Source organism: Sciurus vulgaris (genome assembly GCF_902686455.1).
Source record: "Sciurus vulgaris genome assembly, chromosome: 6".
Taxonomy (NCBI): domain Eukaryota; kingdom Metazoa; phylum Chordata; class Mammalia; order Rodentia; family Sciuridae; genus Sciurus; species Sciurus vulgaris.
The window spans coordinates 15,512,776-15,540,564 of NC_136466.1; positions in this window are offsets into that span (position 1 = coordinate 15,512,776).

Below are 27,789 nucleotides of genomic sequence, written 5' to 3' on the forward strand. Positions count from 1 at the left end.
TAAAGATAGATGGAAGAGTTGTCTGTGATGGAAGAAATTAAACAGCATTTTTAGTAATGTGATAAAATAGAATTACTCTTACTTGCAAAAAATTCAAACTAAAAATCTCTCGTTTTCTTACTTCAATACCATAGGCTACAATATAAACACATCTCTGTAGTAAAGATGGGTGCTTTCAAGATTACAAAATGTCCCTTAATAATTTGAAAGCTCTGATTAAATGAACCTTGCTTTCTTTCTGTAGGATACATCTCCCATTCTTCTTTATTCATTAGAAATACATTTTTTAAAAGTTCTGATCCATCTATTTTCACTGAAAATTTTCAAAGTTTTAAAATTTGGGGGCTGAGGACGTAGCTAAGTGGTGGATTTCTTGCATAACATGTACAAGGTCCCGAGATCAATCCATAGCATTGCCAATAAACAATGAAAGAAAAACAAAACTAGGCCAACATAAAATATAATAGGATCATTAAAATTATACATAATCTCTTATTATTTGCAAGTTATAATAAAATATTCATAAATTTAGGAAATTAATGTATAGGTTATAAAGATACATTTTTTGATACAAGTCATTCTAAAATGAAATGCAGTGTTTCACAAAAGTCTTGAGTTTGAAATAGTGCTCCACTCAGTTTAAATAGTTCTACTAAACATTGATGAAAGAGAAAAGTGACAGTGAGCATAAGCCTGACAAGAGGATATGCATTTCTGGCTTTATTCCTTTTAGTTGCTCATAAAATTTCAATATTAAAAGAAAAGGAAGGATGAAATTTCAAATTCTGATCTTTGTTGACAAAAATTGAATATTTCATCTTAAGAGAATGTTTCCAAAATTGATTTCTTCTTACATGGGCGAGGTAGGAAGCCATAGACTTCATTAACAATTATAAAGGTATGGACATATCATGACCAGATTTCTTCAACTATAATTATGTGTACTAAAAACCTGATAAAATATGGTTAGCCTACAAGTGTTCCCTCAGATGGCTCTTCCAATAAGCACAACATTTCAAGAGAAACAGTTTCATTATAGAGCACCTATAGATTAGACATAAGTTAATTTTATTTTATCTTACTACTTTTCTTTGAAAATAATATATAAAATTTTGTTTAGAACAGCATATAGATTTTGTTTTCATCTCAGTCATAAAAAAAGTTCCTCTCATACTACTCTCTGGTTAGTCTCAGAGATTTTCAGAAAAGTTAAAATTTCATGATGTCAGTAAACCATTCAATCTATAAATTATTTGCAAGAAAAATACACACTACAATATACTAAATAAACGTTTGCACTGATGTTTCTACTTAAATGAGCATTTGCTGTCATGGAGGGAAATGACTTGGATCCAACCTCTATTAGTCAGCTCAGGTTTCTGTATTTTGTTGTGGACAAAAAACACTGGGTGACTTAAACAGCAGGCATTGCTTCTAAGGGTGCTGGAGGTGGTGAGACCAAGAACAAGACATAGGCAGAAGTGGGTTTTGGTGAGAGTCTCTGTTTTTGTCTGCAGATGGTCAACTTCTTGTGTGTTCTCACAGGGGGGAGAGAAGTATCCCTGAAGCTTCTTATAAGTTGTTCCACTTCAATGGTCAAATGAAACTAAACCCCAGAGGCCCAGCTCCTTATATCCTTAGAGTTCAGGATGGCTAGCCCTAGGAGATTAGGGCCTCAACATACAAATTTTCAGAAGACACAAATGTTCAGTCCACAACATTGTACAGCTGAGTGACAAGGTGATAGAATTCATATGAACGTATTTTAAAAAGATCATCCTCATCATTTGAAGATTGAAAATATATTTGATCCATTTTACGTCACATTGCTCAGATTCTGTATGTGGGCTATGAAAGTTAATCTATAAAACTAAATGGATCCATCAAATAAAGCAACTTGCATAGCTATGTTTTGTTTTAAAATATACATTTCCTAAACTTAACCATTTTGGCACTCGGGTAGACACAATTTTACAGTGTAATTTGGCTCTTTTAATTTTAAAAGCTGAACTCCACAGAGTTCAGGTCAATTGTATGATGGAAATTTTGGCTCATTTGCAAGAGAAATAGGTACCCTGTGCCAAAAGAGTCTCTGTGTTATATGAGAGTGTTTGTGTGTGTGTGTATAAGTGTGCCTATACATATATCTCTCCTGATCTTAAATTTGTTCAATAGATTCTGTGCCAAAGCTACACATGTATTTAAATCTTTATATAAAAGTGGTTAGAATTCTTCTTCACTGAGCAATTTTGTTCACTAGACACTTGTTTGAAAATTTTAAGCTCATCATTGCAATACCTGTGATATTAAGTTGCATAAACAGCTTGTGATTTTTAGATTATATTTTTCATCTGAGAGAGGGGTGCATAATAAACCCTTTAAAAAGTGCCAAATGTTAAAAATATAAATGAAGTAAAGTGAGCAATGAAGAAAATTATTTATCAAATGGCATAATTATTTACTAATTATTCACTTTATGCTTTCAAAATACGGTGCAGTGTTTGTGTTTATAATAGCTCTTTCATTTTTCATATGAAAGCATATCCATAAATATTTGTCTAAGTAAAGACCTGCTCTGTGTACAAATGATTGTTGAAACTGAGTGCTTGGAAAGAAGATCTTCAATGTTTTCACTGAGAAATAATGAAAACATATTTGATAAATAATTCATTTACACCTGCTGTGCATAATAATCACTCAGGATGTTGGAGTTCTTTCTGGAATAGTTCTCCAAATAAGTTGTCCTTTGCACAATGTTGTTTCCAGTGAGGAGACGTGAGAATTTGTACTATTTCAGTAAAAATGTTGTTCTAGGAATTAATACAATACAATTGGTCCCCGAAGCTTTGTATAAATGATTTATCTTAAATGTGCAAATAGCTTGGTCAAGGTTTAAATGAGAATTGTGTGAAAGGGATAGCATTATGCAAATTCTAATTCAAGCTCCACTTTTTAATTTCTTCAAGTATGTATAAATGTAGTATATTAAACTTGTAGAATGCTTTAAAACAGTCGTGAAAGAAAGTATTAGTATCATGTGTTTTTGCTTCCCAGTGTGTGGCCTTCCAAGGAACACCAGATAGGAACTTCCTAGAAATGCAAGTTCTCAGGTCCCCTCCCCACTGTACAAATATACATATCAAATTCTCTCAGCTTAACAAAACTTTTAGAGGATTCTGATACTTGTAGTTTGAAAACACCCAGTTATGTTATAAGAGGGTAACACACTGGACACAAAGATTTAGATAGTATTAAAAAACAGGTTGAAGCTGGGTACAATAGCACCTGCCTACAAATGCAGCAACTCAGGAGACTGAATTAGAGGATCTCTAGTTGGATGCCACTCTCAGCAATTTACCAAGACCCTATTAACTTAGAGTGACGCAGTCTCAAAATAAAAAAAAAAAAAATTAAAGAGCTGGGAATCTAGATCATCAACCCCAGTTTTTAAAAAGTATAGTATACATGGTTAATGTAGTGAACATTAGGAATTTATGAAACCAATATATACCGACATTTCCATTTGCATTTGGATATGGAAAGTGTTTTTTCTTTCCATTTTTCAGATAACTTCCATGTACATGAAGTCTTTTTGCACTGCCATTTTTAGAACTTCTTGCGTTGACTTTTAAAATCTATAGATCATAGCTATACTATGAAAAACTTAAAGACAAACATATACCTTTTTCACAGTAGAAGCATCTTCCTGTTTCTTTTCTGTGTTCAAGATATTGTATGTGTAATATAATGCCTTTGTAATCATAACCATGATATTGGTCAAAGCATCTCAGACTGTAACACTTACTGTACAAAACAGAATAATGACTAATACATTGGAAGCAATGGGCTTTTTGGTAGAAATCAGATTGAAATGAGATTTGATAAAATGCCAACAAGTTCAAATGAATTTGACTTTTTAAAGAGATATTATTAATTTTCCTGATCCTTGACACTTGACAGTTACTAAAGAATTTTGGACTTTTGGATTCCTAAAACCACTGGTATAGTTGAAATTATTTCGTCCCATCTGAAAGTGCTTTACTATATCCTAGATTCACTGCCAAGGTAACTTGAAAATGTCTTCTCCCCTAACAGACTGTACACAACAAATATTTGGATAAATAAGTGAAAAGGGTTGCCCCCAAAAGCCCAAAATAGAGACTGTGTTAATGTAACTGTAGGGCTATGAGAGACCTCTGGGATGTACATACTGATGTGGTAACTAGGATTAACAAATGGTAATTAAACTCCATGGTGTGATTGAAAGTTCATAATGGAAGAAAAAGTCTAAAACTACATCTTGGGGTTCATATATCCGGAAAATGGAAAACTAAATTATGAAATCAAAAGAGTATTGTGATACAAAAAAGTTACATTAAGGATTATTGACATATTGCATGAATTCTAGTTTTTTTACTTTAAGAAAAGCACAAAGAAGCAAAAGCCTGAGAAAATTAGGAGAGTTGCCAAAATTAAAGACAACGGGAAGAGGGATTTGAGTGAGAGTCAAGCAAAATGCTGTGCAGACACTAAAGAACAATTGTCAAAATAATTTATTTTCATGCAGGAGATCATTTTAGGATTTTAGAAATTTAAAAGACAAAATAGAGAAAATACATTTCAATAGCAGCAGGAAAGCCTCACAGGTAGAGAAGGAAGGTCTGAATTAAGGGCTGATGTAAAATTGAAAAGCCTGGCATTGTAGAGCCAAGCTCCTGGATAAATTTCACCATTAAGTGCAGCATGCTTTCTAATATACTTATTGGACTTGGCCAAATATTTCAAATATGCTCATTACAGAAAATGTAAATATAATCCTCCCTAATATCTAAAATTTGAATCAGATATTCAGCTAAAACCACAAGTTTTCAGATATTGAACAGTGGGAAAGATTTTACTGACCTTAAAAATATCTATGCATTTCTTTTGCCAACAGTACTTCTAAGTGTTGCTAGCAAGCAGGGAAACTTTCCTAATTAGTTTAGAAGGTAATTTAGTCATGGCCACCCCACCTGCAGCAAAGTCATAGCGATCAAGTATTGGCCACTGAAGTCAATTAATTCCACTTCCGAAAGCTCTGTTTGCTGCCACAGAATAAGGTATGAGAGTCAGTCACTTGGAGAGACCAGGTCAGGGAAGGGGGCTTGCAGCCATGTAAAGATGTCCCCTGAAGGACTTTAAAGCTTCAATATGCCTCACAAACTTACCTCCTCTCTCTTTTTAAAGCTAGTTCTGTCCTGAGCAGCCATTCTGGGAGAGGTGCTACTGTGAATGTTTGTTTCTGCAGAATTGCACACCTGAATGACACCTCTTGATTCTAGTAATTTGCTTCAGCATGCTACATTGCCACTCATGGAGGTAACCTTGACCAGGGCTCTGATATCCTCGTAGGTACACTTGTACAGGCTCAGTCTCCAACCCAGACCTGCCCCTACCCACAGCAATCTCTTAGGTGTTTCTGCGGGGGGGGGGGGGGGGAGTTGAAATTGAATTGTTTTCTTTGACACTTTCTACTGAGAAATATCTCACATGCAAGGGTAAGAAAAAACATACAGCACACTTTATCACAAATACTGGTTTAATCACCACACAAGCTAAGACACAGATCATTGATAGCAACCTAGATACCCAGTCCTTATCCTCCCTCTCAATAAGTACTTTCTGATAATTTCTAAAATGTATCTGAATTTCAGTTATCATTTTCTTGATTTTCTTTATGTTATTTATAGATTGAGAATAAATTCCTAAAAATTATTCTATTTTTTAAATACTTTTGTTTGCATATAGCAATAGTCTATTGTGTCAAATACCATTCACTCAATTATATTTGCAAGATCAGAGGTTTTACTCATTGTTATTATATTTTTTCATTTTCATTGGTATATAGCATTCCATTATTTGCATATGTAATAATTGTTTTTCTAAATATCCTACATAATAGTGCTATAGATAGTCTTATACCTGTCTAACACACATTTCTCTTTGCTATGTAACTAGGAATATAATTGTTGGGATATGTAATTTGCATATTTCATTCATTTTCAGAAACAATGGTAAATCTTACTCTCAAAGGTACTCTTTCTGCTGCAATGTAAGAGAAATCAGTGTTGTACAGTTTTGCCGACACTTGGGTTTGCAAATCCTTTAAATTTTAACAGTCTGGTGGGCATCCAATGGTGTTTTCTCATGTTTAATTTTCATTTCCATGAATAGCAATATGGTTGCTAACTTTTCTGATTTATATTTGATACCTGCATATTTTATTCAAGCCTCTTACCCATTTTTCTCTTGGATCTTTTTGTCTTTTTTTTATTGATTAATAGGAGTTCTTTATCTGCTCTGGACATCAATCTTTTATCAACTGAATGGGATAACTCATCATAATGATATTATCCTATATTGTCATCCAAAATGTGTTAGTTCTCATCTGTAATTCATGTTTACCATTTTATTATAGGTGATCAGTTATTCTAGCATCATTTGCTAAGGGAGTATTGCCCCTAATACCCTACATTACCACTGATGTTGGACTGTGTCCATACAAGCATGGATCTACTTATTCTATGCTCCTTTATTTATCTATTCTTGCACAAATACCACATTACCTCTTTACAGCACTGTGACACCAAGATCTAATATCAGATAAGGCAGATTATAAGGTGTATTATTAGCATTTGGCATTTTCGTATCAATTTTAGTTGAGATGAAGAATGCAGTGAACCAATAAGTTTAGGTAGAGTTAGAACCTGCAATAGTGAGTACTTCACTTCATAAACGTGATATACATATGAATATTGTTACATTTTAAAAATTTTGCTGAAAAAATATCTTGTAGTATCTTACTAACTTGCACTTTGTTCAATTTACCATTTGATAATTTTTATACTAATTTCAATGGCATTGTTTTAGAATTTACTCTTCTGTTTCTTGTAAATACAGATTAGTGAAATTGATTTTTGTACTTTGATTTGCATCTAAACAACTTGCTAAAATTCTTCATTTTTTTTAATACTTCATTTGCACTCCTTTAGTTTCTATCTATATGTCCCATCAGTGAATAATCATTTGTTTGTTGTTGTTTCTTCCTGATTTACTGCACTGTTAAGGGCTCCAATAAAATGCTGAAGAGTGGTGACAGCTGCCAACCATGTCCTTATTTTAAGTGGAATGCTTTAAAATGTCAAGATTAAACACTTTTATTGGGGTACTGGTTCTGTGATACAAACATTTACCAGACTGAGTCCACTCAGTTTGTTTGTTTTCTGACATACAAAACATTGTTAATAATTATTGAGCACTTTCCAACCCTTTATTACAAAATTTTTGAATAATGATATGGACTTTGCTCCATAACTTGTTCACAAGTTACATGAAGTGATTTGATTTTGCAATGTTATTAGTTTAATTTCCAGATAAAATCAAGCTATGTACATTATCCTTCTATACATATTACTTTAGTTTGCTAATATTTGTATTAAAATTGTGAATCCTATATTCATTATTAAATATCATTATAAAAATACTATTTCTTGAAATATATTATCTACATAATATAAATTAGCAAGATTTATGCCTTCACATTATTAATAAGTTAACTGCTGTTTTACAGAAGCATTTGTGCTAGATAATTAGCTATTGCTTACAAATGTAGGAATGTTCACCAATGTTGATATCTAAGTCAATATTTTTGTTTTATATTGATTTGTGATGTTTTCTTTAAATTTCTAGAAATGTGTGCATAGAAAGGCTTCTAACTCGTGAATAAATTAAATTGATACCAATAGGATTATTCAAATTTCTATTCTATATCTGTTACATTGTCATATCATTGTTTTCAAAAGTGTCTGATACATCCTTTTATCCCTTTAATGTCTTTAAGGACTTTTAGAGTAGTTAATTTTGACTTTTGATATTGGCTGATTAGAAGCTCTTTTTCTATTTCTCAGGATTTGTCAGTTTTATTAATCTTTTAATTTGTATTATTTTGGTACTGGGTATTTAACCCAGGTCACTATATCTCTGAGTCAGATCCCCAACCCTTTTGGAGACAAGATCTCACTAAGTTGCTGAGGGCCTCACTAATTTGGTGAGATTGCCCTCAAACTTGTGGTCCTCCTGCCTCAGCTTCCTGAGCCATGGGAATCATAGGTGTGTGTGACCATGCCAAGTCATTTTATTGATCTTTTGACTATTCTTTATTCTCTTTATTTTACTAATTCTACCTTTGTCCTGTTTTAATCCCCCCCCCCCTTTTTCTTTCAGTTGACTGTTCGTTGGGTAATTGATAAGGATGCTTGGTTCATTGATTTTTCACATTTTTTTTCTTTTCAAATATACATTTTTAAAAATATATATTTAGTTGTAGATGGACACAATGACTTTATTTTCTTTATTTATTTTTTATGTGGTGCTGAGTATCAAACCCAGTGCCTCACATGCAGTAGGCTTCAGCTCTACTGCTCAGCCAGGACACCAACCCTCAAATATACACTCTTAAAGAAAAAATTCTAAGAAGAGATTTTGCTGCCTCCCAAATATTTTGATATATCATTTTTATTAACATTTTATTAATGTTGCAAAACAAAACATTGTGATTGTCAATTGCTGTGCCAACTTGACTGGGCTAATAGATGTCTACGTAGCTGGTATAATATATCTCAGTGTGCTCTCAAGGGTGTTTCTAGAAGAGTTTAGCATTTGAATCAGAAGAATGAGTAAAAACAGTAGGCTTCACCATCCTGGATGGGCATCATCCAATCCATTGAGAGCCCAAATCCAACAAAGAGGGAGAACGCATTCAGTCTGCCTAACCTGAGACTTCCATTTTCTGTTCCTAGACATTACAACTCCAATTCAAATTGTACTTTTTTCTTTGCACTATTTACATATCATTTTGTTGTTTTATTCAATCTGAAAATCTTTGCCATTTAACTGAAATATTTAACACATTTATGTTTAATATATAGATATATTTGGCTTTAAATATACCGTATTTTTTGATCTTTGACAGCCTTGAAATTTGTTTTTCCATTTTGCTTTGCTCTTGAGGCTTCTTTTTAGCTTTTTACTTGAACAATTTTACTATTTTCTCATATAGTTTTTAAGTTTTATACTCTTTTACTTAATTACTGAACCTCTTATATATTGTAAACTGTGCTAAACTCTATACATATTGTTATTACATGATGAAATAAACATTTATTCAACATTTCCCAATAATTGCCTCTCCTTGTCTTTTGATTCCCTTCTTGTACTTTCTTGCACTTTTTTCTTCTATTGAAATATCATATTTCTTTTGTTGTGAATTTCCCTGTGTTGAATTCTCTCATTTCTTCTTTTGCTGAAAACATCTTTATTTTGACTTTATTTTTAAGTTACATTTTTGTTGAGTCTAAAATCAGAACTTGATATTTGTTTTTGTTCTTTAAAGATATCAGTTCATTATATCTTGGCTTTTATCATTTATATTGAGAAAACCCAATTGATAATCTTACTCTTTGAAGCACAGTATGTCTTTAATCTCTAGCTATATTTAACACTGGCTCTTTTGATTTTTATGTTACATATCATCTTCATCTCCAAACATTACACAGTAATTTTTATTCTTTGACTTTTTTATTCTAGATATTCATTTCTAATTTATTCTATTTTTAATCAATTCTCTTTTCAACTGTAGGTAAAATGTCTTAAACACATTAAATGGCTTAATTTTAGTTAACTCTTAATATTTCTATTTAGAATTTTAACATTTCCAGTCTTCTGCAAATAAACTGACTTTTTAGACAAAGTGAACTTCATTATTTCAAGATCTGTTCCTGATAAATGTATCATTTAGAATTCAGTGGATATATTTCTATCTTCTATGGTTTGTTTTAATTGCTTTTCATATGTTGTATTCTATACTTCTATCCTTATTGATTTTTATTGCGAGATAAATTTTTATAAAAATGTTTGTCTGAAGAAATTATTTGACTGTTTGAATGATAAGATCTGACTATAGAGAATAATAATATTTGCTTTCTCCAAGTGGCTGGGGGCCAAAAGCAATCTGAGATGACTTTAATCCAATTTCAGTTATTGAGACAACATGAAACTGGATTGCAGCATACTATTTATAGTTTATCCTTATTTCTATGATGTAAACCCTGGACACCTACTATTCCCTTGCCCTTAGCCCTACATGACTGTCATCAAAAATGCTCAGCTCACCTACCAATCCATTCAAGAACTGGAAAATACCCATCGGAGAAAATATTTTGCCATGAATCCTCTCCTCGCTAATTATTTGTGAATGGTGACACTTTCAATATTATTTCTCCAGTCTAATTTTTCTAGTTGTCCTCAGCAGGAAAACTTGATTAGAATCATTTATTCCACCATGACTTGAAGCTACAGCACATTTTTATTTTGTCTTTTAGTCTATGACACTGGCATGGCTCCAAATAGAACCATAAGGCAGGCAATAAGAAAACGTAGGTGTTACAAAAACTGCAAAGAATGTTGGTGTGCTGAAGTGTAATTTCTCAGTTGAGACTATTATCCTCCTTTGAATCAAACTACTACTCTCTCAGCCAAAACATACAAATATCAAAAATAGAAATACAAACAATGTTTCTTATACACTCCCCATTTTTCATATGCTATAATTAAATGTCAAATTTTAAAAAATGCAATGTGCTTATCATAACTTTAAAAATCAAAATTACATGAGAATGATCATATTTATAGAAAATAAGCTTTTAGGATCATACATGTTTATTTAATTTTTATTACTCCTATGACTAATATTAATCACATAATGTATTAACTAATTATAATATTTGATTAACTTAAATTAAAAAATAAAATTTACAATTATAAAGCAATTTTTCAAATTACCCAGCTGAAAACCAGCCTCTTGTGTAATAATCCTGTTGCTCACTGGCTGCTAATCATTGTGAGCAACATGCACAAGGAGTGTTCATATCATTCATAGACAAAGATACATGAGGCCCAAAGTAGAATTGAATAAGGAGATTTTTCAAGCCTCATTCAAAAGACAAAGAATTAACACATGAAATATTTTGATAACCTTTGAGGGCTGATGCAGTGGCTTAATCTACTCAGCTAACTTATTTTCAGTGCAATGCAATGTTTAAGTGCTTGGAATCAGAAGTCAGGCAAACATGACTTGAATTCTGCCTTTGCAAAGTGATCTGGGCAGTGGCTGACTTCTTCGGAAAACCCTACTATTCTCAGCTATAAAATTGGAGTAAAATGGCACCCACTTTCTAATTTTCTGTAGCACACCAGAATCTTCATTCCACACAGGCAATAATTTTGTTGTCTCACTCCTATGTTGCAAGCACCAAGAACTTTATCTATCGAATGGTAGGCATTCAATAAATAATTATTACTTGAAGTGCAAGAACCTCAGCACAGTGTGTAGCATTAGTAAAAGCTAAATAACTGAAAGCTATTCCATTGCTGTTTTTACAGTATTTAATATGATTATAATCATATAGTCTCCATTTAATAAAACCACCCGTGTGCACATATTTAGTATGTTTCAAATAGTCAACCTAACAAGTCCTAGATATAATCATTTTAGACTGATGTGTAAAACTGATATTATAATGAATTTTATTTCAATTCCTAAATAACCAGAGGTAGTTATAATTTACTTTTCAACTGCCCATTGTAATGTAATTTGGCAACTTTATTTATCTATATGGATATTTCTAAGTTACAAAGAAACTTTTAAGGATATGCTTAATATGTATACCATTACCAGAGGAATAAAGATGAAAGTGAAATAACATCAGATTTAATGTTCAGGTGTATTGTTTCATTGTAGTTGTTTCTTCACAGAATGTACAGATCTTTATAAAATGATACCATCAGTTAAATTAGCCTTGAAAATAATTTTTATGAGTCACCCATCAGTGCAAATTCTGACTGATCTCTAAAATTTACATGGCCTCTATGTACATTTTATACATCTGATAGTTTACTATTAATCAGTGCAAGAATTATTGATTAGCATTCATGCGTAAAGATCCGTGTTAAAAAATAACAGGAATATGTATGTGCGCTGCATATAAGAACCTTAAAGCATTAAAAAAAATCAAGAAACAAAGGTGTATGTATACAGTTAGGAAGGTGACACAAAACTCCCATCTCGAGGTTCTCTTATTTATTCCATTTTGTACAATTTATATTCTTTAAGTCTTAATTTCTTTATATAATAATTGAATACTCATGAATTAGTCATATAAAATAGTGTAAGCAAGTTGTTTTGTATATTTCCTAGCATAAGATTAAAATTCAATAAAAGCCAATTTTACCTTTTGTTTAAATTTAAGGCAAATTACAAATGTATATGTGTTCATAATATAGAAATTGAATTTAGTGGTAGCATCCTCATGGAATGGGTTTAGTTCATAAAGTCGTCATATGTAATCTGATAAGATATATGCACTTAACAATAATATATCAACTCAACAATTACAGCACAAATTCCCAGAAATGGTAAGTAGAGATAAATAAAGGAAAAGAAGAATAAATCTTGCCTATAAGGATTTAGCACTTCTCAGGAGACTTTTCCTCCTTTGAGAGTGTTTATTTTGACACAACAAATATTTAGTTTTCACATTGACTTTTAAACATGCAGATTAATTAAATGTTATTTTATATGTTGTCTTAGTTTTTCCAATCATCTTTGATCTTGTGGACTTAAATATACTAAGACTTTAAGAATAAGATAAGCAAGTTCATTTTAAGGGCTATTTTACTTTCCTTTTCAAATCCCACTTTAAAAGCCATTCACATATTCAACTTATTTCTTCTGAAAATATTCAAGCCATTTTTAATTAAACTGTACTGCTTTTCATATGACAGGTCAATTCCCCTCTGTCCTTTGTGAATCAGTCACCTGGCTTTTTAATAATAGCATTAGAAATGAATGTGGACAACTTTATTTCTTGGTTTATAATCATTATTAAAGCGTTTACAACTAAGTATAAAGATTAGGTTTCTCATAACATCATTCACCAGCCTAAACTATACGACACTTCTTAACATGTCACAGTCACCTACTTAAAGAGCTCCCCTTTCTCTATAATTTAGCATTTATTCAAAGCTGAAACTGAACTGTTTATCACAGACATTATCACTGAGAACTTCTCATCCAAATTTACATTTTTAATCTAATCTTTAAGCATCTGGTAAGATACATAAAATTTACTTTGATTTCTGATAGGTTAGGCTGAATAAGGAAGATTATAATAGTATTTTGTGACTTTGGATACAAAATTTATTCCCCCATGAACTTGACATATTAAGTGGACAAAATTCCATTCAGATCCTGGTTCTTTCCTGATTGGAGTCCCAGTAATGCTGTTATACAAGTTTAATTGTATGACCATAAAATACGCTGCAGGCCAGAACCTTCCAGAACCCAGAGGCCCTGTCCCACCACCCTCATCCAAGTAACTGCTCTCCACTGACACAGGAGATCCTTTCAAGATGCTGGATGAGTTTTACCAACTTTCTGCACATAGCACTCTTTACAGTTTATAATGTTCCAGTACAAACATAATATTCCTTTAGGTCATCCAATTTATCTTCCTAAAACTTAGTTTGTCTATACTAGGCTTTCATTTATTTATTTGTTATTATTGCAACAAAAATATTCCATGTGTTTACCATACTGGAAAGGAGTACCGTACAGTGAAGCACATAACCTATGTCATCAGACGGGCCCAGTTCTTTTAAGTTCTGCATCTCTTGAACTGTTTTCCGCTAGGCATTTTCACATGTCTTAATACCAGTTTCCCTTCTATAAATTAAATCTATTTCTTAACACTACTATAAATACACAGTCAACTCTAACCATTCAAATTTGTTATGATATAATATGATATCATATTCATATGTTATGATAAATAACATCCTTCAATGAGTAATTAAATAAGGTCCTTTATGAATAAGGCCCTTTAATGAGTTATTAAAAGAAATAAAGGAGATGATTGTTACAAAGTGCGTTAGAAAGTGTCTGACAGAAAACTCTTAGAACTCATAAGTGAATTCAGTAAAGTAGCAGGTTGCAAGATCAATGCCCATAAATCCAATGCATTTTTATACATAAGTGATGAATCTTCAGAAAGAGAAATTAGGAAAACTACCCCATTCACAATAGTATTGAAAAAAATAAAATACTTGGGAATCAATCTCACAAAAGAGGTGAAAGACCTCTACAATGAGAACTACAGAACACTAAAGAAAGAAATTAAAGAAAACCTTAGAAGATGGAAAGATCTCCCATGTTCTTGGATAGGCAGAATTAATATTGTCAAAATGGCCATACTACCTAAAGTGCTATACAGATTCAATGCAATTCCAATTAAAATTCCAATGACGTAGCTTACAGAAATAGAGCAAGCAATCATGAAATTCATCTGGAAGAATAAAAAACCCAGAATAGCTAAAGCAATCCTCAGTAGAAAGAGCAAAGCAGGGGGTATCGCAATACCAGATCTTCATCGCAATACCAGATCTTCAACTCTATTACACAGCAATAGTAACAAAAACGGCATGGTATTGGTATCAAAATAGACAGGTAGATCAATGGAACAGAATAGAGGACATGGACACAAACCCAAATAAATACAATTTTCTCATACTAGACAAAGGTGCCAAAAATATGCAATGGAGAAAAGATAGCCTCTTCAACAAATGGTGCTGGGAAAACTGGAAAACCATATGCAAGAGAATGAAACTAAACCCCTATCTCTCACCCTGCACAAAAATCAACTCAAAATGGATCAAGGACCTCGGAATCAGACCAGAGACCCTACATCTTATAGAAGAAAAAGTAGGTCCAAACCTTCAACTTGTTGGCTTAGGATCAGACTTCCTTAACAGGACTCCCATAGCACAAGAAATAAAAGCAAGAATCAACAACTGGGATAGATTCAAACTAAAAAGCTTTCTCTCAGCAAAGGAAACTATCAGTAATATGAATAGAGAGCCTACAGAGTGGGAGAATATCTTTGCCACTCATACTTCAGATAGAGCACTAATTTCCAGAATCTATAAAGAACTCAAAAAACTCTACACCAAGAATACAAATAACCCAATCAACAAATGGGCTAAGGAAATTAACAGACACTTCACAGAAGATCTACAAGCAATCAACAGATATATGAAAAAATGTTCAACATCCCTAGTAATAAGAGAAATGCAAATCAAAGCTCCCCTAAGATTTCATCTCACCCCAATTAGAATGGCGATTATCAAGAACACAAGCAACAATAGGTGTTGGCGAGGATGTGGGGGAAAAGGCACATTATTGCTTCATACATTGCTGGTGGGGTTGCAAATTAGTGCAGCTACTCTGGAAAGCAGTATGGAGATTCCTCAGAAAGCTTGGAATAGAACCACCATTTGACCCAGCTATCCCACTCATTGGCCTATACCCAAAGGACTTAAAATTAGCATACTACAGAGATACAGCCACATCAATGTTCATAGCTGCTCAATTCACCATAGCCAGATTGTGGAACCAACCTAGATGCCCTTCAGTTGATGAATGGATAAAGAAACTGTGGCATATATATACAATGGAATATTACTCCTCCATGAAGAATGATAAAATTATGGCATTTGCAGGCAAATGGATGAAATTGGAGGATATCATGCTAAGTGAGATAAGCCAATCTCAAAAACTAAAGTACGAATGATCTCGCTGATAAGCGGATGAGGACATATAATGGGGGGTAGGAGGGGTTAGCGTTAGGGTTAGGGTTAGGTTTAGGGTTAGGGATAAGGGGGGTGGTAAGAATGGAGGAAGGAAGGACTGTATAGAGGGAAAAGAGTGGTGGGAGGGATGGGAGGGAAGGGAAAGAATAACAGAATGAATCAAACAACATTGCCCTATGTAAATTTACGATTACACAAATGGTATGCCTTGACTCCATGTACACATAGAGAAACAACATGTATCCCATTTGTTTAAATAATAAAAAAAAAAGATCTTAATTCACAGAAAAAAATCACAAACACAAAAAAAAGAAAAAATAAAAGATAGTGTCTGTAGTGTCTGACAATGAGTGAGCTTTTAATAAATGTTATGGCTTCTATCACTATGGTTACTGCTGCTACTAGTGCTACTTCTTATACTTTAACTCTGTCATGTAATCAATAGTCAGTTCTGATATATGTAAGATTAACTACAATCTAACCTAATTTAACATTCACTCTTCATTATAGTCTAGCTATTCCTTTCACAAGAGAATTCTCATGTTCAGGCCCCATTGTTTCCTTATATTGTTTCTTAGTCTGTAATGTTCTCCATCACTCCTTTAAAATTAGTTTAAGGAAAATAAAGGGAACACACAGAACATTCCATGGAGGAATTCCTTGGAAAGACTGCATGGGTGCATGTGGGATAGGACAGACTATAACGTAGAGATTATAACAGATCAGAGGTAAAGATGCCATTGTGGAAACATGTTCAAATCAAAAGTATAGAGGGCTTGAGCTAAGTTCAAGGCAGTCAAAGTGGAAAGATAAAGGAATTGAGACAGATTGCTGATAAGGAAGGGATAAAATTGGTAACTGATCACATATATTTAGGTGAAATATTTGATCAATTTAAGCGTGAGTTGGATAAGAAAAAGTGAATTTCATAAACAAGCAATATATCTCTCTTCTATATACACTGGTTTTAAACACTGGGAACATGTGCCTTATGTGTATGTGTGTGTGTGTGTGTGCGCACATATATGTTGGTAATGAGGGAGAAAAAGGAATTTACCAAATGTATAATTTGTATACTTAATTCATAAAGTGTTACAAGAGTGACGAAAAGAGAATACCATAACTGGTGAATACATATCACTGCCAATAATAACTTATTAGGTATTAATTACATGCTAGGTACTAGTACCAAGAGATAAACAACAGAAAGCAAGACATTGTATATGCCTGGCTTTATTGCATTTACATATTGCTGGGGGAGATGGGAATGATAAACCTGCAAGATATAACATACATTTAGGTTTGAGCATTGAATATATGGGTAAGTACATTGATTGACAGCAGTGAATAGGGTCTCTGCATGTGGAATGCAAATGTACTCTGTATCACCATGTGTAAAGAGATATTTAATACTTGTTTATAATATATTAGCAGTAAATATCAAATTTTATTTGAAACTCAGTCTGGGCAACCTAATGTAACTACTACACTGCATACAAGACAGATATCATTGTTACCCACAATAATAGTAGTATTTTTGGTAGCTACAACAATACTTAAGTGTATACAGGGTCTAAAGGATAAAGTAACTCATATGGCACCTCAAGTGCTAGATGCACCATAAATCTATTATCTTCTTGAATTTTTGGGAAAGCCTTACCAGTTATGTAATGTCATTATTCCTTATACATTAGAATGGGGGAAACAAAAATAAATAACTATCACAATGGAGAAAACAGATTAAACTTCCTAATTTATAATTACGAACAAAATTTGTGAAGTGAATTTCTCTCTTTCCTTCCTCTTTCCCACCAATGAATAATTAATAATGGCCACCAGGGAAAATAAATTATTCAATGTTTTCAGGTTGTGCCCACATTTCATTCATGTGTTAGTTCTTTATAATATATTTTGACAGATTATTAATCCCATATAGGAAAAGATAGTATCTTTTTCTCTTTAATTCAATTTAATAAATAGCGTAAGTCCTGACACATACAGAAACTTGTTGCAAGGGTCATTTTTCACTCTGAGCTTTCTATCAGCTTCCACATTCACCTTCAGCCATTTTCCATCATCACACTTCTCTTTTGGGGATTTCCAATCATGCACAGACTGATGGGAGGTAGTTCAATTCCTACCAGTAGAGAAACCAACAAAATTAGATTTACCTCCTCTGTTCACTAAGACAACACATACATCTCCAGTTCAGTCACACACACTGTTGCTGGAAATTATGGAGAAAGATAACCTTCAGAGAGAAGACTGAGAGCATGGCCCAAGAGAGGAGGAGGACAGGAAGTCACTCCCTGTAGCAACCAGCACAGCTTCCAGAGGCTGAGAACCACTCAGGTGTGAACTGAGACCTGCTTCCTTCTGCCTTGACCAATGGGCTAAGCTCTGATTTGAGAATGAGCAATTCAGATTCAGTTCAGCTGACCCTGGGAAATTTAGTTTTTCTCCCTAAGAAAGGAGACACGTATGAACTGATAATGTGAAGGATAGCAGAATATGCCATCCCATAAAGATGACCCTTAGCCAACGGGTGCTTGTGAACTAAGCCATGTGAAAATCAGCAGGTGCAAGAAGGGCTCTCTGACCACCCCTCTTTTTGAAAGCAGACTGCCCCCCCATAAGGAAGTGTCTTTCCATCCCAGCAGGAACCAGGAAATCAACATTCTCATTCAGAGACAGGAAGCTGAGGCTGAGAGAATTCTATACAAACCAGTCTTTCCTACTAATACTATCTCCCCAGTCACTTTTCCATGGTTAACTTGCCTAGCTCAAATCCATTCGCCTTATACTTTTTCACAATGTACTACTATTTGTATTCTCAATATTCATGTGTTCAACTTTTTTGCTTAGGGTCTTCATTTCCTTATCAGGGTTCTTGGGCCATATAAAACTTATATTTTAAAAATTCATATGCATTTCTTCTGATATCCTGTCTCATGTCAATTAAATTCTTAGACTCAGGTGAAAGACCTAAGAGGGTAGAAGTAAAATTTTGCTCAATCCATACCATCATAGATTCATGGTTCAAATGGTTATATACTGTATCAAATTTCCCTTTGTATTCAAAATGAGGAATGTTTACGATCTACTGCTGATCTTCCTTTTAACATTGTTTAGGATAGAATTACTGTATTTATTCTGAAGTATTGTTGCCATTGGTGTTTGAGTGCTACATTCTTGTCTTGGGTGTGGAAACAAAGAAATATCAGGCAAGGATTCTAAAACACAGAATATGCACATCTATGACATGGATATTTCTTTTACATGAGCATCCCTAAAGTCACCATTCTTTAGTATGCACTCAGCTTTCAAACATCAGAGCAAAGCAGACAAGCATTGCTATAACCTAAAGAAAACAATACCCATCATTAATCTGTTCAAATTCTGTATCTGAGATGTTTTCTATCAATATGTTAAGTTGCTTTCTAGCATTTCCTGTTACTAGTCTGTGGCTCTTCCACTGCATTTCTTAGACTAATTTTGATTGCAGTTTGGTTATGCTTTAATCTACTTTTCACATACTGTCTCAAAATTTTTGCATTTGAATTCAGATTAGCTGACTGCTAAGGCCACGTGAGAATCAATATCTAATATATTTCTGAATGCAGTCCTCAGCATTTTTATCTTGAATTAAAACAACTCGACGTGTTCACAGTACCACCTTTAATCAAGTGTAACCATAAACTACAAAGAATTGAAAATGAAATGAGTATAAGACATTTCACACTCCAAGCAGTCAGATGATAATAAGTTTCCACCTGTTAACATATTAATAGCAGTGTTAAAGAGCACAATGTGCTGGAGGTATTACAAGCCTGTGCAATTTTACATGTGTCAAGAAACGGTTTGCTTGTTAGCAACTGGTTATAGTATCAAAGCGGAATGAATTCCATGGGGAATACTGGTTGTGTGATAAAGAAAAAGGGAAACCTCGGTTTCTTGAGTTATTTAAAATAACCCGTGAAAAGCCCTGGATAATACAAAAAGGAGGACATGCCTCTGGAGGGTATTAGGTGACCTATAGGAATAGATCATTTCCATCCCTAATATCTGTGATTAATATGTCATCATTTTGAAAGGTGTACTCAGGAAGAGACGCTGAGTAGTAATACAAAGAGACAAGGCATAGCACAGAGGAGGGGCATCCAGTACCCGGGACTGAGGTAATAAAGTCAGGTAAAGCATATGGTTAGACCTTCTCAGGAGCATCTGGGCTTGTTCAAAAATGATGTTTATAAGAATTACTTTCTTCTCATCATTGATTTTCTCTATTGGATAAATTAAAGAGTGTTTTAGTACACAACTGAAAGTCTGAATATGTAAGAAAATAAAGCAGGATAAATACATTTACAAAGTGCCTGTGTACCCAGGAATTTTTATGTGTACCCAGGAGTTTTTATGGTTGGAGAGTTGAAAACAAAATACCCTCAAAAAGTTCATCAATGGGTTCTAAATTAATACCTAACTTAATTACTAGAAAAATTGTTCCCTTTTTAAAATCTGCTTTTCTAGACCTAAATAAAAATTCTTATTTTCCCATATGTAACAGGATGGAATGGAGTGTTGGAATTAAATCTTGTGATTTTTTTTAAATCCAAAAGAGAAGAGCCACAAAATGAACAAATACTGGTTATTTGTAAGAATAGAAAAACTGACATGAGGAGAAAATCAAATTAATTTTTTAAAATCTTATTTAAATCATGACAATCATATTCAGCATTTGGGTTCAACATTTTCCTTCACATAACTTCATGTTTGCCAGATTGTCTTCCTTCAGTAGACCCTAAGAATAATTTCAATGCCAAACATTTCACAATTCATAATTGCTAACTGGTTTGCTGATCATCTATTGATTTTCATTTGGGCTAATATGTATTTTTTAATTAATATGCAAGATGGCATTTCTTGGTCAATGAAAAATGGAGCATCTTATGCATTATGGCAGTGGCTTTTTGTAGTTGTTTTGTTTTTGTTATAATTTGTCTTTCAAAACGATACAAAAATTGTACAAAATCATGGTATCAGTAAAATAATGCAAGTGTAAATTAGCATAGTAAACAGTAAAGAAAATGTCATTAAAAGTAATCATGGCTTCCCTAAAAGCAGAAAGGTACCCATAACCAGCCTCCTGTTGTGAGGCAAGACGGAACCTAAACTCTTCTGAACCCATATGAGGCAGTCCATGCAGCCCACAGGGAGAACCTTCCCAGCAGCCACATAATCAAGGAGGCCCAGAGCACCATTATGCTCACCACATGCAGGGAAGATCCGTATAGAAGCATTTTGATTATTTATTTAGCATACCAGGTTTCACATTTTAGATTGAGAAGAACTAATAGAAGCATGCTGATAGCATGCCTGCTATAGAATAGGAAAAATTTGTAGTTTGCATCTCCTACTGAGCAAAAACAGAAAGCATGTTCTTCAATCAATGGCAAATAGTTCACATAAAGCCACATGCACAAAATGGACACTAATATATATATTTTACAAACAAGATTTTAAGTCCAACACAATACCTGTATAATTTTAAGAATAAAAGCCCAGTGATCATAAAGATAACCATGCCTAAGTTAATTATTTGAATCATACACCTTCTCAAATGTATTCTGCTGGATAAGTTAGGGTAACTGATATTTGAAAAGCAAAAACTGTTCCAAATGCAGGTTAAAAATGGGAAGTTTTGCTTGGCTTATAAATGTGCAATTAAGTAGGTTACCTCATCAAATACTTCTTTGATTTAAAATGAAAGGATGTGGGGGCCCATACTATTAATACTTTTTGAAACAATATTTCCTCAAACAAGACTGATAAGCTCTATCTAATCAATTACAGAGGTGAAGGTGTGTCAGTTCAAACTTAGGATTGATATTTTTCCATCACTAAGAGAAGGAAAATGAAATCTTTTAAAATTTTCTAATATGTTTGAAGATTTCTAAAAGAAGTAAAAAAAAAAAACAAAAACAAGAACACTTAAGCTTATATTAAAATTTCCTTTATAAAATCACTAATTCTTAGTGGTTATATGTGTGAAAGTGTGTGTGCACTTTTTCTGGGGATCAAATCAATAAATATACATGAGAGGTAGGCAAGCCTTCTACCACTGAGCTAAATCTTCAGTCCATAAATCACTCTTTCTAACAAAAAGCTTAGCAAATCTATGTCACTGCTTTATCTCTTATTTTATTATATCAACCTGAAAAAGTAATATCAAAACAATGGATATGACACAGATTAAGCATATCATTCTAACCATTGGAACTGTAAGAAAAAAAAAGATTTAAATTGATCTCTCTCTTGAGGACTTTTTTCCCCCCAGATAAATAGCCTCTGGCAAAGATATTTTTAAAATAATCACAGCACTGGGAATTATTGCTAATACAGTTTGCCTAAACCACAGTAATAAGCTGTAATTGGAGTCTGTGATTCTTTTCCATCCAAAACAAGAGTGCATTTGCATTCTCACGTAGATCATCTGATCCCCTTCACGTTATTTTGAAAACACCATTCAAACTTACTGCATGTCCTAAAGGGTTCTTTGCAAACTGGTCCATGTCCACTTCTTAGATCTTGTATTCTCTCAGCCTCCCCTTAGCTCTTTTAGATTCAGTAAAACTGGCCTCATAATGTGTCTTCAGAAACACCTGGCTTAGTCTTAACAGGGTTTGCACTGCCCTTTTCCTGTTCCTGGAAAGCTCTTCTCTAGATCTTGGTGTAGCTAGCTTTTTGTGTGTGTAGGGTTCAGCGTATTCAACTCTCTCATCTGGAAGAGTAATCTGCTAACTACAACATCAAAGAAGTTCTCCTGTTGTCATTGCAGTTGCACTGCAGAGGACTCTATCATGGAACTTGGCATTGTGAGAATGATCTTAGTTATTCACTTTTCCCCTCTCCACTAGAATATGAGGAAAGCATCTGGCCCACTCAATAAATATTTTGAGACTGAATAAACAATTAAATTAATATATGATAAAACATAAATTTGAATTAATTTTAAAACTCCTGGAATGCACGCAATCAGAAATCTATGGGAAATTCATTTTTCTTAATTGTAATATCTAGTTAACTCCAAAGAATAATTTTATTCTTTATGTAAATTATATAAATATTTCCAATAGATGTTCATAAAATTTGATGGTCCTAATAAAAATCCAATTTGCTTCTTAGTCAGTTATATTTGCAAGTATTGTTTCCTGTTAATGAACTACAATGTAATTAATGAAGTATGCAATTTTTAAATAAGAACTATGGTTTGGAAATCAAAATTTGTGTTATTGGAATAGAAATACATCAATATTTATATGCATTTTATATATGTATAAATAAATTTTATATATATAATGCATTTTATATACATATAAATCCACTATATATATATATATATATATATATATAGTATGTCAATACAAAAATAAACTCACTGGATTCCTATAAAAGGTTGTGCCATGGTGATCTAGCAAACCCTCATTGTATAGCATTGCCAATGAATGATATATTTGTATTATAAATATTTTGCTCCTGATTAAGAATTTTAAAAATTGCCTCTGTATACCATGTTCCGATTATATAACACACATTTCTTAATGTGGAATGTGCTTATTTTATGTCAGTGCCAACCACTAATATTCTGTTTTTCAAAGATAAAGCAGTTGTGAAATAGTGATGTAAATAAACAAATACTACTAATAATAAACCATTCATATGATTATTAAATATTTTAAAGTATAAGTTTCCGTAAATAAAATTTTCATTTAATTTTCAAGATATTGCAGACCAATTTACATAGCAATCTCTTTTCTTTGAGGATCCTGTGTTTGCTAACATTTATGATTTAAAATAACTGTTACCAAATGAATTTACAGAAGAAAATTATATTTTGCATGGATCCTCACTTTTCAGAAAACTCCCTACATTATTTTTCTGGGTGAGTGAAATATCATGAATTCCAATAGGTTTTTCCCTGCACTTCAAATAACTAAGGACTTTACTACACCATAAATGATTCTGTTAATGGAACTTGAGCCACCTGTGAGTGGTAATCATAAAAAATATTTTGAAGTTATCATCCATTACATTTTTGATAAGCTTATAATAGATCAAGTTAACTGGATGTGGCATCCTCTACCACATCTTCAAAAATGGTACTTTATCTAGGAATTGGATATTGATCTTTCTTTCAATACAGACTAATGACTCTTATGAAGCTCAAGTAGAGTTATTGTACACATACCTCTCAAATTCAGGCAAAACTAAACCCGTACTTGCTATTTCCACTAGTTGAATTTTCAGATTAAAAGCTGAAAGAATATTGTGAATTCCAAAATGCATAATCAATTAACTATTGTTGCCATTGTTTGCAAATTTATTTAAAAACCCTAAAAGTCCTTTTAAAATGATAGGTACAGCTATGCGTATTTTAAACTTACTCATTTTTAAAACCAAACACTGTTTAGTCATAAAAGCTCTTTGAAAGACAATACAGGTGCTTGGAACTAAATAGAGAAGTTATGAAAATACATGAATTAAGTATAAATCAAGTCTGAGATTCTTCTTTTTTTCTATTTCTACTCTCGCAACACAAATTTAACTCAAGCTCTCTTTCCTTATAGTACAAAAATGTTTGTTTAAAAAAAAAATCATTTAACCATGAGTCACAAAGTCTCAAAACAAAAAGCTTTGAACATTCCTTAATCTTTTCCTATTGGCAGCAGAAAAGGCAATTTTAAAAATTAAAAGAAAGTAACATTTGTAGAACATCTTTCATACAATTAATTTACCAAGCCCTTAGAGAAGACTGTTTTTTGTTTGTCTGTTTGTTTGTTTTTCTGGCTACCTTACTACCTTTCCAAACTTCCTGGAATTCAAGCTCTTTTTTGAACTTTATTTCATACAACCATGTACACTGAAGAAGGTTCACAAATCAGAAATGATTAACATGACATATTATACAGAGATGACCTTGGGGGATGATCACAGCCAACGTACCTGCTGCTCAGAATCCTCTCCTTTTTCCGACTCCCATCTTCTCCCAATTCTGACACCCTATCTTCTTACCTAATATCCTGCCTTCAATTTCATTTTATTGATCTCCTTTTTATAGTTCTCCTAGCTGAGTATACATGCTTTAAGTGATATTGTTTTTGTTCTGAACTCTAGAACAGTTTTTTTCAGGTTCACATCTAGGTCACATGGAAATATAATTTATTAATATTTGATACAATATGGTATTCTACACATATCACATATAATATTTCAATCAGAAAGGTTGTTGCTATAAATTTTTAATTCTAATAAGATACTTGTAGACTTTCTAGTTTCCTAGAACACAAGTATATCCAGGCAGAAATGAAATGAAAGTTGTTATATTTTCCTTGATGCTTATTTACATAGTGTGTGTGTGTGTGTGTGTGTGTGTGTGTGTGTTTTCCTATTTGACAGCACTCTCCAGAACTTTCAGAACAAAATTAAGTGGAAGGAATAAAAGCCAGTCCATCTCTTGAGCCTGGTCTTGAAGAGAATGGTTTCCATTTTTTAAAAATTATTATTAAAAATTAAGTATTACTGCATGTTGAATTAAGTATGGTGTACTGTGTGATTTGTTTGTAGGTATCTTTTTATTTTTAAATGATTGAGGAAATATTCTTCTTAGTTTGCAGTTTTGTTCCTTTTTTATTATAAAGCCTATATTTAATCAGTGTTTTTTTAAATCTTATGAGCTAATGTGAGGTTTCTTCTTTATCATGTGATGTCGTCAATTTTTCAAATGATAAATTAATCAAAAATACGCCAAGTAAGTATGAATGCCCTAAATGGGTATATTTTATTTTATTACTTACAAAACTTTCTCTATTTTGCTTAATGGTTTTGTACACAAGAACTTGATTGACAATGACTAAACATAGCCCTTTCTTATTCTTTCCTTCCTAGGTTGTAGTGTTTAGTGTCAAAGTTTTCCATCTTATCTCTTCCGTGTGAAACAGTTTATGAAACATCATTCTTTTTGTACATTTTTAGAAACTGGTAGTGATGGAAACTAGGCATGAAGTTTTGGAACCAACCTAGATGCCCTTCAGTTGATGAATGGATAAAGAAACTGTGGCATATATATACAATGGAATATTACTCTACCATGAAGAATGATAAAATTATGGCATTTGCAGGCAAATGGATGAAATTGGAGGATATCATGCTAAGTGAGATAAGCCAATCTCAAAAAACTAAAGGATGAATGATCTCTCTGATAAGCAGATGAGGACATATAATAGGGGGTAGGACGGGTTAGCATTAGGGTTAGGGATAAGGAGGGTGATAAGAATGGAAGAAGGAAGGACTGTATAGAGAGAAAAGAGGGGTGGGAGGGGTGGGGAGGAAAGGGAAAAAAAATAACAGAATGAATCAAACAACATTGCCCTCTGTAAATTTATGATTTTTAATAAAAAAAAATAAGCAAAAAGCATAAAAAAATTGCATGAAACTTCGATCTCCTTCTTCATTAATCACACTGGATAATTATACACAGGTGTCAGCCTCTGTCTAAAGGCAGATGCTTTCTGACCCTGAATATAATTTGGAATATTTGCTGTGTACACTTAAAAGGTAACCGAGATGTGTACAATACAAACTGTAAAAAAAAAAAAAAAAAAAAAAAAAAAAATTGGAAAACTTTTAATTGTTAATAAGTTTAACATTCAGGTATTCTATTTCTATTTTTAAGAATTTTGGAAAGGTGTGTATTTCTCTATGTTGTGTAATAAATTTCAGTCAAGTTCTCATTTCAGCATAAATTTGCTTATAACTCCTCTATTATTAATGTCTATTGTAGCATACTTGAATATGCTGTTCCATTTTGGATATTTGTGTCATCTTTTTTATTTTTTAATTTATGATTGACTTATGTCTATTAACATATTTTATACATTTTAGAAAGGAAACAGATTTTGGTCCTCCTTCTTGTTTGACTAGTTTGGTTTTAAATTGGAAATCTATTTGATTTATGAAATTATCGATATGTTTATTTTGAGTTACATTTTACATTCAATTTTTCCTACCTCTTCTGCTTCTTTTATCTTTAACCATTTACCTTTTTGTGAGTTCCTCACCAAAAATATTTACAAAACCCCACTGTGTCATTCAGTTGTTTTGCTTTGATGTTTCAGAGTTAATATACTCTTACTCTTTTCTTTCAGAGGGTAATCAAAGGAATCACAATAGACTTGTTTTCCTCTCATGGATTCTTGAATTTTCCTGTTTTGTTTGCTTTCTGTGACCACATACTTGTATGCTGGATGCTTAATTTAAAAAGAAAATGATTTGAAGAACTATGTTGAGATCAATAAAGACATTACCTTTATTCAAAGATGATCCTTTTGTTTTTGTTTGTTTTCTTGCTTTTGCCAGATATCTGGGAAAACCAGAAATCTAGAATTCTTATAAATTCCCTTAAGAGCTTGAGAAATTTCAAAATGGCATGAAAGTGGAAAGCAGTGTTCTTAAAGATCTGGTACTTTGGAGGGCAGTGTTCTGCCTTTACGCGCAAAGCCCTCTGTAGCTGCACTGCAAGTTGGTCTAGGGAAGTTTTCCCAAAACCCAGCTCAGCTTTCAGCCACCTATTATGCATTGGCAAAAGTCTCCAGAAAATTTCCAGAATGTTGACAGAATAATTTATGTTTCTTAAAAATTTTTTTAATTTGAGTTAATTATTTATACATGGCATTAGAGTGCATTTTGATAAATCATACATAAATGGAGTATAATTTCTCATTTTTCTGATTGTATGTGTTGTAAACAAGAAATTCTTGCAGCATTTTCATTATCTTCAATGAAAAGGTGAACTACCTAATTCACCTTTACTGGAAGAAAGAACTCTGGAGTCTGAGTTGTTCTTACAAAATATATAATTTGAAAAGATAACTTAGTGTTAAGAATTTTCTGGGTTTTCTTTCTAAATAATGTTTTTCCCCTAGCGTAACTTAGAATTAATTTGCATTAGTAAAATTCTGCAATTATTTTTTATGAGCCTGGTTTCAAATGCCA